Below are 14,838 nucleotides of genomic sequence, written 5' to 3'. Positions count from 1 at the left end.
AAGAACATGAAGTCGACAGTGTGGTGGATGATACCTTGCCTTCTGTCAAACCGTCTTGTCATCGCCACAACCTGGATCGGGGAAGGGGATAAGGCCTGTTTCAGGGACTTAAGTTTTGACATTGTTAAATGTGTTTCACTTATTTTCTCAATATTTTTTTCTTTGTGTATGAGAGCCATTCGGAAGAACCCTGCAACCCGGGATGCCATTAATCAGGAGGTCCAGATTCAGGTCACACGTCACCTGAAAGGGGCCCCCAATTGTGAAGGCAGGAGGTGGCGGCGCACAGGGAAGACGGATCCACTGCAGTAAGGGTCAACAACAAGTCTCTGACCACCTGTCTCAAAGCCTCTGAACCCTGGACTAACTACTCCACCCTACCACACACTTCCAATTTATTGATATTCTGTACACACTGAAATACCTTTTTTATACCTGACCAATGCAATAGTTATGCAATCTTACTACACTACTAATACTTCTATACTTTTATACAATTCTATGATGCTACTGCACTCACTATGCACATGGGAAAACAATGTCCATACTATGCCTATAGGCAATTTAAAAAATATCTTCATTTAATTTAGCCTGTACCTTATTTTGTATCATCTGCAGGCCTCTTGAACTTGATTTAGTTTATTTCGAATTTCATGTGTACACCATCTAGAGACGTGCATCACTATACCGATGTGTATTTGTTAATGTTTTATCTCGGTCCCTACAATTGGAGAACGAGCATGAGGAAGTCTATTGTTGGTGTTGTAAGTTTCTCAAAGCCAAGTGAAATTGCCAAAAAAAATGTGTCTGGACAACTCTATAACATAAATCAAAAAAATGGATTTGATAAAAAGTTAACTTGTCCTATAACCCACTTGGTGGGAATTGTAATGTGGCTCATTTAGCGAGGATCGCTACACTGACTCCTCCAAAACAGGAAGGCACATCACCGTGATTCAACTACTCAGCCCCCTCACACGTCCGAGCCTGTCACGCACTGGCCATAGTGAGGTTTTTATTCTCTATTTTGGTTAGGCCAAGGTGTGACTAGGGTGGGCATTCTAGTTTCTTTATTTCTATGTTTTCTATTTCTTTGTTTTTGGCCGAGTGTGGTTCCTGCTCTTTGGTCCACTTCTTCCCATGACGATTGTGACAGAAGAACCCACCACAAAAGGACCAAGCAGCGTGGCCAGGAGGAGATGGGATAACTGGGCACGGGAGAGAAGGGAGTTTAGGACATCGTGGACATGGGAGGAGATCATGGCAGGCGACATAAGCCTGCCATGGAACCAGGCGGTGGCAGATAGAGAGGAGTGGAGAGATCAGGAGTTACGGCAGAGACGGGAGCACGAGAGGCAACGTTGGTCACGGTTCCAGTGTCATGTTTTCTGGTTTTACGCTCCGTGCCTTCAGTGCAAAGTCACAGCCCGGTGCGTGCAGTACATGCTCTCCCTACCAGCCGCGTAAAGAGGGGTATCCAGCCAGGAAGTGTGGTGCCGGCTCAGCGCTCCTGGTCTCCAGTGCACCTCCTTGGACCGGGATATCCTCTGCCCAAGTTGTCCCCAGTGCACCTGCACAGCCCAGTGCGTCCTGTGTCAGCTCCAACAACATGCCGGGCTAAAGTGGTGATTCAGCCAGGAGGGGTTGTGCTAGCTCTAAGCTCCAGACCTCCAGTGTGCTTTCACAGCCCAGTGCATCCTGTGCTGGTGCCGCGCACTTGCTGGATTGAAGTGGGTATCCAGCCAGGACGGGTTGTGCCTGCTCCACGGACCAGGCCTCTTGTGTGTCTCCCCAGCCTGGTGAGTCCTGTGCCTGCTCCACGGACCAGGCCTCCTGTGTGTCTCCCCAGCTTGGTGAGTCTGGTGCCTCCAGCAATGGTCCCCAGTCCGGAGCCTCCAGCGATGGTCCCCAGTCCAGGGCCTCCAGCGATGGTCGCCAGTCTGGGGCCTGCAGCGACGGTCCCCGGTCCGGGGCCTCCGGCGATGATCGGTGGTCTGGTTCCTCCAGCGATGATCTGCGGCCCGGTTCCTCCAGTGAAGGTCCATGCACCAGGGCCGCCACCAAAGCGGAGGGATCTGCGGGCGGAGGGTGGTCGAGGTCCCGCACTGGAACCGCCGCCATAAGGGGATGCCCACCTGGACCCTCCCCTTTAGAGTCAGGTTTTGCGACCGGAGTCCGCACCTTTGGGGGGGGGGTTCTTTCTTTGATTTTGGTCGAGTGTGGTTCCCAATCAGAGGCAGCTGTCTATCGTTGTCTCTGTTGGGAATCATACCTAGGCAGTCCTTTTTCCCTCTTTCATTTGTGGGTTCTTATTTTTGCACTGGTTGTTATTTTGCCCTGCAGAACGTCACGTTCGTATTTTGTTTTGTTGTTGTCGGTGTTCAGTTACTAAATAAATAGAATGAACACGTACCACACTGCGCTTTGGTCCACTTCTTCCCATGACGATCGTGACAGAGCAGTGCATTCCAATGACCTTACAGCCTGTAAGCCTGACACCAGTGTAGCGAACGGTGAGGGAGAGAAACGAACCCGGGTTGCTGGCGTGAAATCAAACATTATGTCACATGCGCCGAATACAATGTGAAATGCTTACTTACAAGCCCCTAACCAACAATTCTGATTTCTTTTAAAATAAGAAAACATTTACCCCCCAAAAAATAACAAAAATAAAGTAAAGAAGTAAAGGTAAGAAAAAAAGTAACATAAAATATGAAATAACGAGGCTGTATTGAGGGGGTACAGAGTCAATGTGTGGTTGTACCGGTTAGTCAAGGGAATTGAGGTAATATGTACAGTACCAGTCAAAAGTTTGGACACACCTACTCATTCCAGGGTTTTTCTTTATTTTTACTATTTTCTACGTTGTTGAATAATAGTGAAGACATCACAACTATGAAATAATTCCATGTGTTATGTTGTAACCAGAAAACAAATCAAAATATATTTTATATTTGAGATTCTTCAAAGTAGTCACATTGCATTGATGACAGCTTTGCACACTCTTGGCATTCTCTCAACTAGTTTTATGAGGTAGTCAACTGGAATTAATTTCAATTAACAGGTGTGTCTTGTTAAAAGTTAATTTGTGGAATTTCTTTCCTTAATGCGTTTGAGACAATCAGTTGTGGTGTGACAAGGTTGAGGTGAGTTGGACCACAGAGTGAAGGAAAATCAGCCAACAAGTGTTCAGCTTATGTGGGAACTCCTTCAAGACTGTTGGAAAAGCATTCCAGGTCAAGCAGGTTGAGAGAATGCCAATAATGTGCAAAGCTGTCATCATGGCAAAGGGTGTCTACTTTGAGTAATCTAAAATATAAGGGGGAGGTGTTTAGTCCCAGGGTCCTTAGCTTATTGATGAGCTTTGTGGGCACTGTGGTGTTGAACGCTGAGCTGTAGTCAATGAATAGCATTCTTACATAGGTGTTCCTTTTGTCCAGGAGGGAAAGGGCAGTGTGGAGTGCAATAGAGATTGCATAATGTGTGGATCTGTTGGGCGGTATGCAAATTGGAGTGGGTCTAGGGTTTCTGGGATAATGGTGTTGATGTCAAAGCACTCCATGGCTACAGGTTACCTTAGTGTTCTTGGGCACAGACACTATAGTTGTCTACTTAAAACATGTTGGTATTACAGGTTAAAAATGTCAGTGAAGACACTTGCCAGTTGGTCAGCGAATGCTCGCAGTACACGTCCTGGTAATCCGTCTGGCCCTGCACCCTTGTGAATGTTGACCTGTTTAAAGGTGTTACTCACATCGGATGCGGAGAGCGTGATCACAGTCTTCCAGAACAGCGTTATTTGCATAGAAGTGAGTGTAGATGTAATTTAGCTAGTCTGGTAGGCTCGTGTCACTGGGCAGCTCTCGGCTGTGCTTCCCTTTGTCGTCTAATGGTTTGCCCTGCCACATCCGACGAGCATCAGAGTTGGTGTTGTATGATTCAATCTTAGTCCTGTATTGCCTATTTGCCCATTTCATGGTTCGTCGGAGGGCATAGCGGGATTTCTTATAAGCTTCCGGGTTAGAGTCCCGCTCCTTGAAAGCGGATGTTGCCTGTAATCCATGGCTTCTGGTTGGGGTATGTACATGCAGTCACTGTGGGGACGACGTCATCGATGCATTTATTGATGAAGCCAATTACTGATGTGGTGTACACCTCAATGCCATCGGAGGAATCCCGGAACATATTCCAGTCTGTGCTAACAAATCAGTCCTGTAGCTTAGCATCTGCTTCATCTGACCACTCTTTTTATTTAGTCACTGGTGCTTCCTGCTTAATTTTTCTTGTAAGCAGGAATCAGGAGGATGTAATTATGGTCAGATTTGACAAATGGAGGGTGAGGGAGAGCTTTGTATGCATCTCTGTGTGTGGAGTACAAGTGGTCCAGAGTTTTTCCCCCTCTTGTTGCACATTTAACATGCTGATATAAATGTAGTAAAACAGATTTATGTTTCCCTGCATTAAAGTCCCCGGCTACTACAAGCGCCGCCTCTGGGTGAGCGTTATTTTGTGGAATACAGCTGTCCAATGCTGCCTCTGACTGTGGTGGTATGTAAACAGCTACGAAAAACACAGTTGAACACTCTAGGTAGATAGTGTGGTCTACAGCTTATCATGAGATACTCTACCTCAGGCGAGCAATAGCTCGAGACGTCCTTAGATATTGTGCACCAGCTGTTATTTACAAAAATACATTGTCCGCTGCCACTTGGCTTACCAGACGCCAATTTTCTATCCTGCCAGTACAGCATATAACCAGCCAGCTGTATGTTGATAGTGTCATCATTCAGCCACGACTCTGTGAAGCATAAGACATCACAGTTTTAAATATCCCGTTGGACATTGTAAATTGTGAGGTATCCTTTGATGGTATTTATTTGTTCTACCTTATTCATTATTGTATTCTAGGACCTACAATAGATACATATATAGTCTAGCTCAAGTGTGTGCTAATGAGGTACACGAGAGAAAAAACATGAAGAGGACTACTGACATTTTTTTCCCCAGTATAGATAAGGGAAGGGCAGGTTAAAATAAAAATATGAGCCAGACAAGCCAGTGTATGAATCAAACTGATTTGCATATCAATGGAGTGGAAATTAGCTGACTTTGTGATCTGTAAGGTAAGTAACTTTAATGTCAAGCAGATTACATGTTTTCTTTGACATTTCCGAAACCTAGCAATGTTTAAGACACAGATTTCATGTTGTAATGTTAAGGTACTGTCACAACCTGGCTCAAGATTGTTTGTTACAATGGGAAACACACTGAGTAAAGGAATAACAAAATGTATTTACATTTGAAGTCGGTATTTTACATACACTTAGGTTGGAGTCATTAAAACTCATTTTTCAACCACTCCACACATTTCTTGTTAACAAACTATAGTTTTGAAAAGTCGGTTAGGACATCTACTTTGTGCATGACACAAGTCATTTTTCTAACAATTGTTTACACATTATTTCACTGTATCACAATTCCAGTGGGTCAGAAGTTTACATACACTAAGTTGACTGTGCCTTTAAACAGCTTGAAAAATTCCAGAAAATGATGTCATGGCTTTAGAAGATTCTGATAGGCTAATTGACATCATTTGAGTCAATTGGAGATGTACCTGTGGATGTATTTCAAGGCCTACCTTCAAACACATTGCCTCTTTGCTTGACAAAATAAATCAGTCAAGACCTCAGGAAAAACATTTTTAGACCTCCACAAGTCTGGCTCATCCTTGGGAGAAATTTCAAAATGCCTGAAGGTACCACGTTCATCTGTACAAACAATAGTACGCAAGTATAAACACCATGGGACCACATACTGCTCAGGAAGGAGACGTGTTCTGTCTCCTAGAGATGAATGTACTTTGGTGCGAAAAGTGAAAATCAATCCCAGAACAGTAATCCCAGAACCTTGTGAAGAAATAGGTACAAAAGTAACTATATCCACAGTAAAACGTGTCCTATATCGACAAAATATGAAAGGCTTCCCAGCAAGGAAGAAGCCACTGCTCCAACACCGCCATAAAAAAGCCAGACTTCGGTTTGCAACTGCACATGGGGACAAAGATCGTACTTTTTGGAGAAATGTCCTCTGGTCTGATGAAACAAAAATAGAACTGTTTGACCATAATGACTATCGTTATGTTCAGAGGAAAAAGGGGGAGGCTTGCATGCCGAAGAACACCATCCCAACCGTGAAGCACGGGGGTGGCAGCATCATGTTGTGGGGTTGCGTTGCTGCAGGAGGGACTGGTGCACTTCACAAAATAGATGGGATCATGAGGTAGGAAAATTATGTGGATGGAAAAATATGTGGATATATTGAAGCAATATCTCAAGACATCAGTCAGGAAGTTAAAGCTTGGTCGCAAATGGGTCTTCCAAATGGACAATGACCAAGTATTGGAGTGGCCATCTCAAAGCCCTGTCCTTAATCCTATAGAAAATGTGTGGGCAGACTGAAAAAGCGTGTGTGAGCAAGGAGGCCTACAAACCTGACTCAATTACACCAGCTCTGTCAGGAGGAATGGGCCAAAATTCACCCAACGTATTGTGTGAAGCTTGTGGAAAGCTACCCGAAAGGTTTGACCCAAGTGAAACAATTTAAAGGCAATCCTACCAAATACCAATTGAGCGTATGTAAACTTCTGACACACTGGGAATGTGATGAAAGAATTAAAAGCTGAAATAAATAATTCTCTCAACTATTATTCTGACATTTCACATTTTTAAAGTAAAGTGGTTATCCTAACTGTTTTACTCAGATTAAATGTCAGAAATGTTAAATGTATTTGGCTGAGGTGTATGTAAACTTCTGACTTCAACTGTATATACAGTGGGGGAAAAAAGTATTTAGTCAGCCACCAATTGTGAATTCATGAATTTATTTGCAAATGGTGGAAAATAAGTATTTGGTCACCTACAAACAAGCAAGATTTCTGGCTCTCACAGACCTGTAACTTCATCTTTAAGAGGCTCCTCTGTCCTCCACTCGTTACCTGTATTACTGGCACCTGTTTGAACTTGTTATCAGTATAAAAGACACCTGTCCACAACCTCAAACAGTCACACTCCAAACTCCACTATGGCCAAGACCAAAGAGCAGTCAAAGGACACCAGAAACAAAATTGAGCTGGCACCAAAATAACAAAGCCTACCATCAGTAACACACTACGCCACCAGGGACTCAAATCTTGCAGTGCCAGACGTATCCTCCTGCTTAAGCCAGTACATGTCCAGGCCCGTCTGAAGTTTGCTAGAGAGCATTTGGATGATCCAGAAGAAGATTGGGAGAATGTCATATGGTCAGATGAAACCAAAATATAACTTTTTGGTAAAAACTCAACTCATCGTGTTTGGAGGACAACGGATGCTGAGTTGCATCCAAAGAACACCATACCTACTGTGAAGCATGGGGGTGGAAACATCATGCTTTGGGGCTGTTTTTCTGCAAAGGGACCAGGATGACTGATCCTTGTAAAGGAAAGAATGAATGGGGCCATGTATCGTGAGATTTTGAGTGAAAACCTCCTTCCATTAGCAAGGGCATTGACAATGAAACGTGGCTGAGTCTTTCAGCATGACAATGATCCCGAACACACGACATGACACATCCCGAACACAACGAAGGAGTGGCTTCGTAAGAAGCATTTCAAGGTGGCCTAGCCAGTCTCTAGATCTCAACCCCATAGAAAATCTTTGGAGGGAGTTGAAAGTCCGTATTGCCCCAGCAACAGGCCCAAAACATCACTGCTCTAGAGGAGATCTGCATGGAGGAATGGGCCAAAATACCAGCAACCTTGTAAAAACCTTGTGAAGACTTACAGAAAAAGTTTGACCTCTGTCATTGCCAACAAAGGGTATATAACAAAGTATTGAGATAAACTTTTGTTATTGACCAAATACTTATTTTCCACCATAATTTGCAAATAAATTCATAAAAAATCCTACAATGTGATTTCCTGGATTTTTTTCTCTCATTTTGTCTGTCATAGTTGAAGTGTACCTATGATGAAAATTACAGGCCTCTCTCATATTTTTAAGTGGGAGAACTTGCACAATTGGTGGCTGACTAAATACTTTTTTTGCCCCACTGTATATATATATATATATATATATATACATACATACAATTCAACGGCTCAGACATGAGACGTGTGTAACAGTATAAAACTTTAGACCGTCCCCTCGCCCATACCCGGGCGCGAACCAGGGACCCTCTGCACACATATACAACAGTCACCCAGCGAAGCATCGTTACCCATCGCTCCACAAAAGCCACGGAACTACTTGCCTGTGAAGGGGAATTACTACTTCAAGGTCTCAGAGCAAGTGACGTCACCGATTGAAACGCTAACTAAGCTAGCCATTTCACATCCGTTACACTCACCCCCCTTTTGACCTTCCTCCTTTTTCCGCAGCAACCAGTGATCCGGGTCAACAGCATCAATGTAACAGTATAATTTTAAACCGTCCCCTTGCCCATACCCGGGCGCGAACCAGGGACCCTCTGCTCACATCAACAACAGTCACCCACGAAGCAGCGTTACCCATCGCTCCACAAAAGCCACGGGGGGAACCACTACTACTTACTCTCAGAGCAAGTGACGTCACCGATTGAAACGCTATTTAGTGCGCACCGCTAACTAAGCTAGCCGTTTCAGGGTCTACAGACAATCACGGACTACAAAAAGAAACTCAGCCACGTCACGGACACCGACGTCTTGCTTCCAGACAAACTAAAAACCTTCTTCGCCGGCTTTGAGGATAATACAGTGCCACCGACACGGCCCGCTACCAAGGTCTGTGGGCTCTTCTTCTCCATAGCCGACGTAAGACATTTAAACGTGTTAACCATTGCAGGGCTGCTGGCCCAGACGGCATCCCTAGCCACGTCCTCAGAGCATTCGCAGACCAGCTGGCTGGTGTGTTTACGGACATATTAATTTTCTCCCTATCCCAGTCTGCTGTTCCCACATGCCATCATTGTTCCTGTACCCAAGAAGGCAAAGGAAACTGAATGACAATCGCCCCATAGCACTTACTTTTGTCATCATGAAGTGCTTTGAGAGACCAGTCAAGGATCATATCTCCTCCACCTTACCTGATACCCTAGACCCACTCCAATTTGCATACTGCCCCAATAGGTCCACAGATGATGCAATCGCACCACACTGCACACTGCCCTATCCCACCTGGACAAGAGGAATACCTACAGTGGCTTGCGAAATTTTTCAGTTTTTGATTTGTTAAAAAAGTTTGAAATATCCAATAAATGTCGTTCCACTTCATGATTGTGTCCCACTTGTTGTTGATTCTTCACAAAGAAATACAGTTTTATATCTTTATGTTTGAAGCCTGAAATGTGGCAAAAGGTCGCAAAGTTCAAGGGGGCCAAATACTTTCGCAAGGCACTGTATGTAAGAATGCTGTTCATTGACTACAGCTCAGCATTCAACGTCATAGTATCCTCCATGCTCATCATTAAGCTTGAGGCCCTGGATCTCAACCCCGCCCTGTGCGATTGGGTCCTGGACTTGTGGTATGTTCTATCTGCCAATAGCCACAGCTGTTTCACATTGAAGGAATGAACAGAATTTGAACAGATTAAGAAGAGTTTTGTTATATTGTTGGCCAATTATTGGTTTCTTATGAGATTAGCTGTGATATGTTGAGTTCATGTGTGTCACTTAACCTCTCTGTTAACGTGAGCCAACAATAGTATAGTAGACACTCACTACTAGGCAGTATAGCTTTTTAATAAAGAACAGATCAGAGTAACTCCACTTCCCTGTCCTCAAGACGAGTGCGAAATGTAGGCCTACAATACACCTGCCTACATCTTATCCTCTTTTACCCTCTTTTGACACTATTATCATAAATCTTGCTAGTAGGCCACAACTGATTTATGCCTGATAAAAACAGATTGAAAACCAATCAACACGACGGTGTGATATTGTATAGGCTGTGGTTACGATATGAAACTGTTACTGCTTTGTTCAAGTAGGATACCCCTGAATTTGGTACTAAGAAATGTAAAGAGGCAAACCCTTAAAGGTTATGGATCTGTATTTTGAGGTAAACAAATAGTCAATCACCTATTGTTTTGTTGATTTCTTTGACATTTACCACAAACATGTTGAGCTTTTTAACCCTTTACACTTGTGGAAATTGGCCTGCATGGATAGGGCTAAATTGAAATTTTGGTTACAGAAGAAATATGAAAATACAGTGCATTAGGAAAGTATTCAGACCCCTTCCCCTTTTCCACATTTTGTTACTGTAATGTGTGCTCCATCTCTGGCCTCTAGGTCAAAGGCTGCTCATTATGGCGCACACCTTTCACCTTCGTTAGGGTCACCTGCGTGTCATCAGACTCACATGGACTCCATCACCTCCCTGATTACCTTCCCTATATATGTCACTCCCTTTAGTTCCTTTCCCAGGCGTTATTGTTTCTTTTTCTGTTTAATATTTTGTGTTGTGTTTATTTTTTAAAACACTCACTCCCTGAACTTGCCTTCCGACTCTCAGCGCACATCTTTACAGTTACGTTACAGCCTTATTCTAAAATAGATTAAATACATTTTCCCTCATCAATCTACACACGAGGCCCCACAATGACAAATCGACAACAGGTTTTTAGACATTTTTGCAAATTAAAAAAAAATTAAAAACCTTTTTTACATTAGTATTCAGACCCTTTGCTATAAAACTTGAAATTGAGCTCAGGTTCATCTTGTTTCCTTTGGTCATCCTTGAGATGATTCTACAACTTCATTGGAGTTCACCTGTGGTAAATTCAATTGATTGGACATGATTTGGAAAGGCACACACCTGTCTATTTTAGGTCCCACAGTTGACAGTGCATGTCAGAGCAAAGACCAAGCCATGAGGTTGAAGGAATTGTCCCTAGAGCTCCGAGACAGGATTGTGTCGAGGCAAAGATCTTGGGAAGGTTACCAAAAATTGTCTGCAGCATTGAAGGTTCTCAATAACACAGTGTCCTCCATCATTCTTAAAATGAAGAAGTTTGGAACCACCAAGACTCTTCCTGGAGCTGGCCGCCCGGAAAACTGAGCAATCAGGGAAGAAGGGACTTCGTCAAGGAGGTGACCAAGAACCCGATGGTCACTCTGACAGAGCTCCAGAGTTCCTCTTTGGAGATAGGAGAACCTTCCAGAAGGACAACCATCTCTGCAGCACTTCACCAATCAGGCCTTTATGGTAGAGTGGTCCAGATGGAAGCCACTCCTCAGTAAAAGGCACATGACAGCTCACTTGGAGTTTGCCAAAAGTTTAGCTGGTCAAGTTTGTTCTATTGCCAACATGACTAGCTAAGTTTTAAAATACGGTCATACAGTTTGTTTTTCACAAGGCAATTCAGAGAAACAGATCGTAATTTTGGTGTGTTTGCTACAAAGTGACTTTTTTTCTGGTGATTATCCTTACTTTTTTGTACAGAAAGTTCATACTATTATCACATATGATCTCTGAGCACTTCTGAACATCAGGTCGACAGTTACTAACCATGACTTCGACTTCAACTCTGACTCAGCTGTTCCCTTCTTCATACCGAACCCCATCCCTATGTTTCATGGGCTATTAAAATGCAGCAGGCGTAGACAAGCCGGCATCCTGGTGAGACTAAGATGAAGAGAAAATCGATCGGCACTCCCGTCTCTTCTATTGGCAAATGTCCAGCCACTCGAGAATAAGATGGATGATCTTTGTTCGAGAGTCTCCTATCAGAGAGACACGGAAAGGTGCAATATTATATGCCTTGCAGAGACGTGACTGGATAACTCTACGTCTGTATTACTCAGTGATTTCTCCATGCAGCAGCACGATCTGACAAATGCGGCCTCTGGCAAATCCAAAGGGGAGGGATATGCCTATTCATAAACAACAACTGGTGAGCTGCTTCCAGTGTGAAGAAAATCTTGAGCTTTTGCTGACCTGATATAGAATAGCTCATGGTAAGCCGCAGATCCTTTAATCTACCAAGAGAGTTCTCATCCGAAATCATCACAGCTGTCTACATCCCTCCACAAGCCGACACCACCTCAAACTGTATGGGGCCATAAACAAACAAGAAACCGTTCACTCAGAGGCAGCATTTCTGGTGGACAGAGACTTTAACGGTGGAGACTGTTTTACCTCACTTCTACCAACACGTCTCCTGCGCCACAAGGGACACTAAAACTCTAGACCACTTTTGTTCTACCTACAGAAATGCATACAATGCCCTCCCTCGTCCTCCCTTCGGTAATTCCGACCATGACTCTATTCGCCTGCTTCCTGTTTACAAACAAAAGCTGAAACAGGAAGCATCATTGAGGCACTAAATATGGAAGTGGTCCGATGAAGTCGACACGAGGCTACAAGACTGGTACAATCTCACCTTGTCCCAGTCTGTAATCCCAACATGTTTCAAGCTGACCACCATTGTTCCTGTTCCCAAGGACACCAAGGTAACCTGCCTAAATGACTATCGCCCTGTAGCACTCACATCTGTTATACTATGAAGTGTTTTTGAAAGGCTGGTCAGGACACACTAACATCATCATCCCAGACATCCTGGACCCACTCCAATTCCCATATCACTCCCAGATCCACAGGTTACGCAATCGCAATTGCACTTACAATTGCACAATTGCACACACTGCCCTCTCCCACCTGGACAAGAGGGGAAATAACTATGTGAGAATGCTGTTCATAGACTACAGCTCAGCGTTCAACACCGTAGTCCCCTCCAACTCATCGCCAAGTTGAGGATCCCGGGACTGAACACCTCCCTCTGCCACTGGACTTCCTGACGGGCCAGCCCCAAGTGGTTAGGAAAAGCAACAACAACTCCGCCACGTTGACCTTCAACATTGGGGTAACTCAGGGGTGTGTGCTTCCCCTCCTGTACTCCCTGTTCACCCACGACTGCATGGCCATGCATGACTCCCTCACCATCATCAAGTTTGCAGATGATACGACGGTGGTAGGCCTGATCACCGATGGCAATAAGGGAGGTCAGAGACTTAGTAGTGTGGTGCCTTAACAACAACCTCTCCCTCAATGCTAGTAACACTGATCGTGGACTACAGAAGAAAGACGGGAGAAAATGCCCACATCAACAGGGCTGTGGTGGAGTGGGCCGAGAGCTTCAAGTTTCTTGCCGTCCACATCACTAAGGACTTAACATGGTCCACACACACCTGCACAGTCGTGAATACGGCACAACAGTGCCTCTTCCCCCTTAGGAGGCTAAAAAGATTTGTCATTGGCCCTCGGATCCTCAAAGTTCTACAGCTGCACCATCGAGAGCATCTTGACTGGCTGCACCATCGTTTGATATGGAAAATGCACTGCCCTTGACGTGCACTGCCCTCGAAGCGCTACAGAGTGTGGTACGGACAGCCCAGTACATCATTGGGGCCGAGCTCCCTTCCTCCTATATTAAGCGGTGTCAGAGGAAGGCCCGCAAAATTGCCAAAGACTACAGCCACCCAAGCCATTGACTGTTCACTCTGCGACCATCTGGCAAACGGTACCGGAGCATCAGCTCTCGGACCAACAGGCTCCGAGACAGCTTCTACCCACTAGCCATAAGACTGCTAAATAGCCATTCGAGTGCTAAATAGTTTTAATTCAATTGTTACACTGTCCCTATCTTGCACTGACTCTATGCACACTCACAAGACTATATATACACACCAGATACACACACACACTCACACTACACGGACACTCACACAAAACCTACACACATTCACATACACTACATGCGCACACACACATACATACTACATGCGTACACACACATAAAACACACACACATACCAACACAACACAAACACACAACACCACACACACTTTAACACTCATCATATGCTGCTGCTACTCTGTTCTTTATTTTACTCTTATTATTATCCATCCCGATGCCTAGTAACTTTACCCTGCCTTCATGTACATATCTATCTCAAATACCTCGCACCCATGCACACTTATCTACATAAATCTACATAAATGTTTCTACATTTATCTACATTGTTGTGTATTTCATTCCTCTTGTGTCACATTTAAAAAAATATGTTTTTACTCTGTAGGAGGGGCTCATGAGCAAGTATTTCATGGTAAAGTCTACACCTGTTGTATACGGCTCATGTGACAAATATGATTTGATTTGTGTAGAAAAGAGTCATATAGGCATATTTTCTTCACAATAGACAAACATAGGCTCATTCTGTTCAGAACAACCCAGGGTATGATGCCATGTCATCTTGTAACTTGTACGAACATATCAAACATAGTGATCATAAACGTTTACACTGTATATGTTTTATAATATGTAAATTAGATGTGCAGATTTGGGTTACTTGTATGACATCAAAGCGGTATTTATTATAATCCTCAATGTCTCATCTTTTTACATATACCGATCAAAAAATATTAATGCAACATGCAAAAATGTCAAAGATTTTACTGAGTTACAGTTCATTTAAGGAAATCAGTAAATTGAAATAAATTCATTAGGCCCTAATATATGGATTTCACATGACTGGGCAGACATGGGACCAACATGTTGTGTTAAAATGTTTGTTCGGTGTACATCGAGTTCTCTTAATGTACAGCATTTCCCTCTCAGACAATAAAAAATGTGCAAAAAACGTTGCCCAATTAGGGGGAGGGATTCCTGTCGTGTGTGGTGATCAAGTTCTGAATGGCTTACAGTCAAAACTCATACAGCACTGTAAAGTGCAGAGCCTGAACTCTGACATAATTTATAGCATTATAGCCATTGCTTTCCAATTTAGTCGTTTATCAGTTCCCAAATCTGCCATTTTCAACC

Source organism: Oncorhynchus mykiss, chromosome Y (genome assembly GCF_013265735.2).
Source record: "Oncorhynchus mykiss isolate Arlee chromosome Y, USDA_OmykA_1.1, whole genome shotgun sequence".
NCBI classification, from domain to species: Eukaryota; Metazoa; Chordata; class Actinopteri; order Salmoniformes; family Salmonidae; genus Oncorhynchus; species Oncorhynchus mykiss.
The sequence above is the reverse complement of the archived record's forward strand: the minus strand, read 5'-3'. Positions refer to the sequence as shown.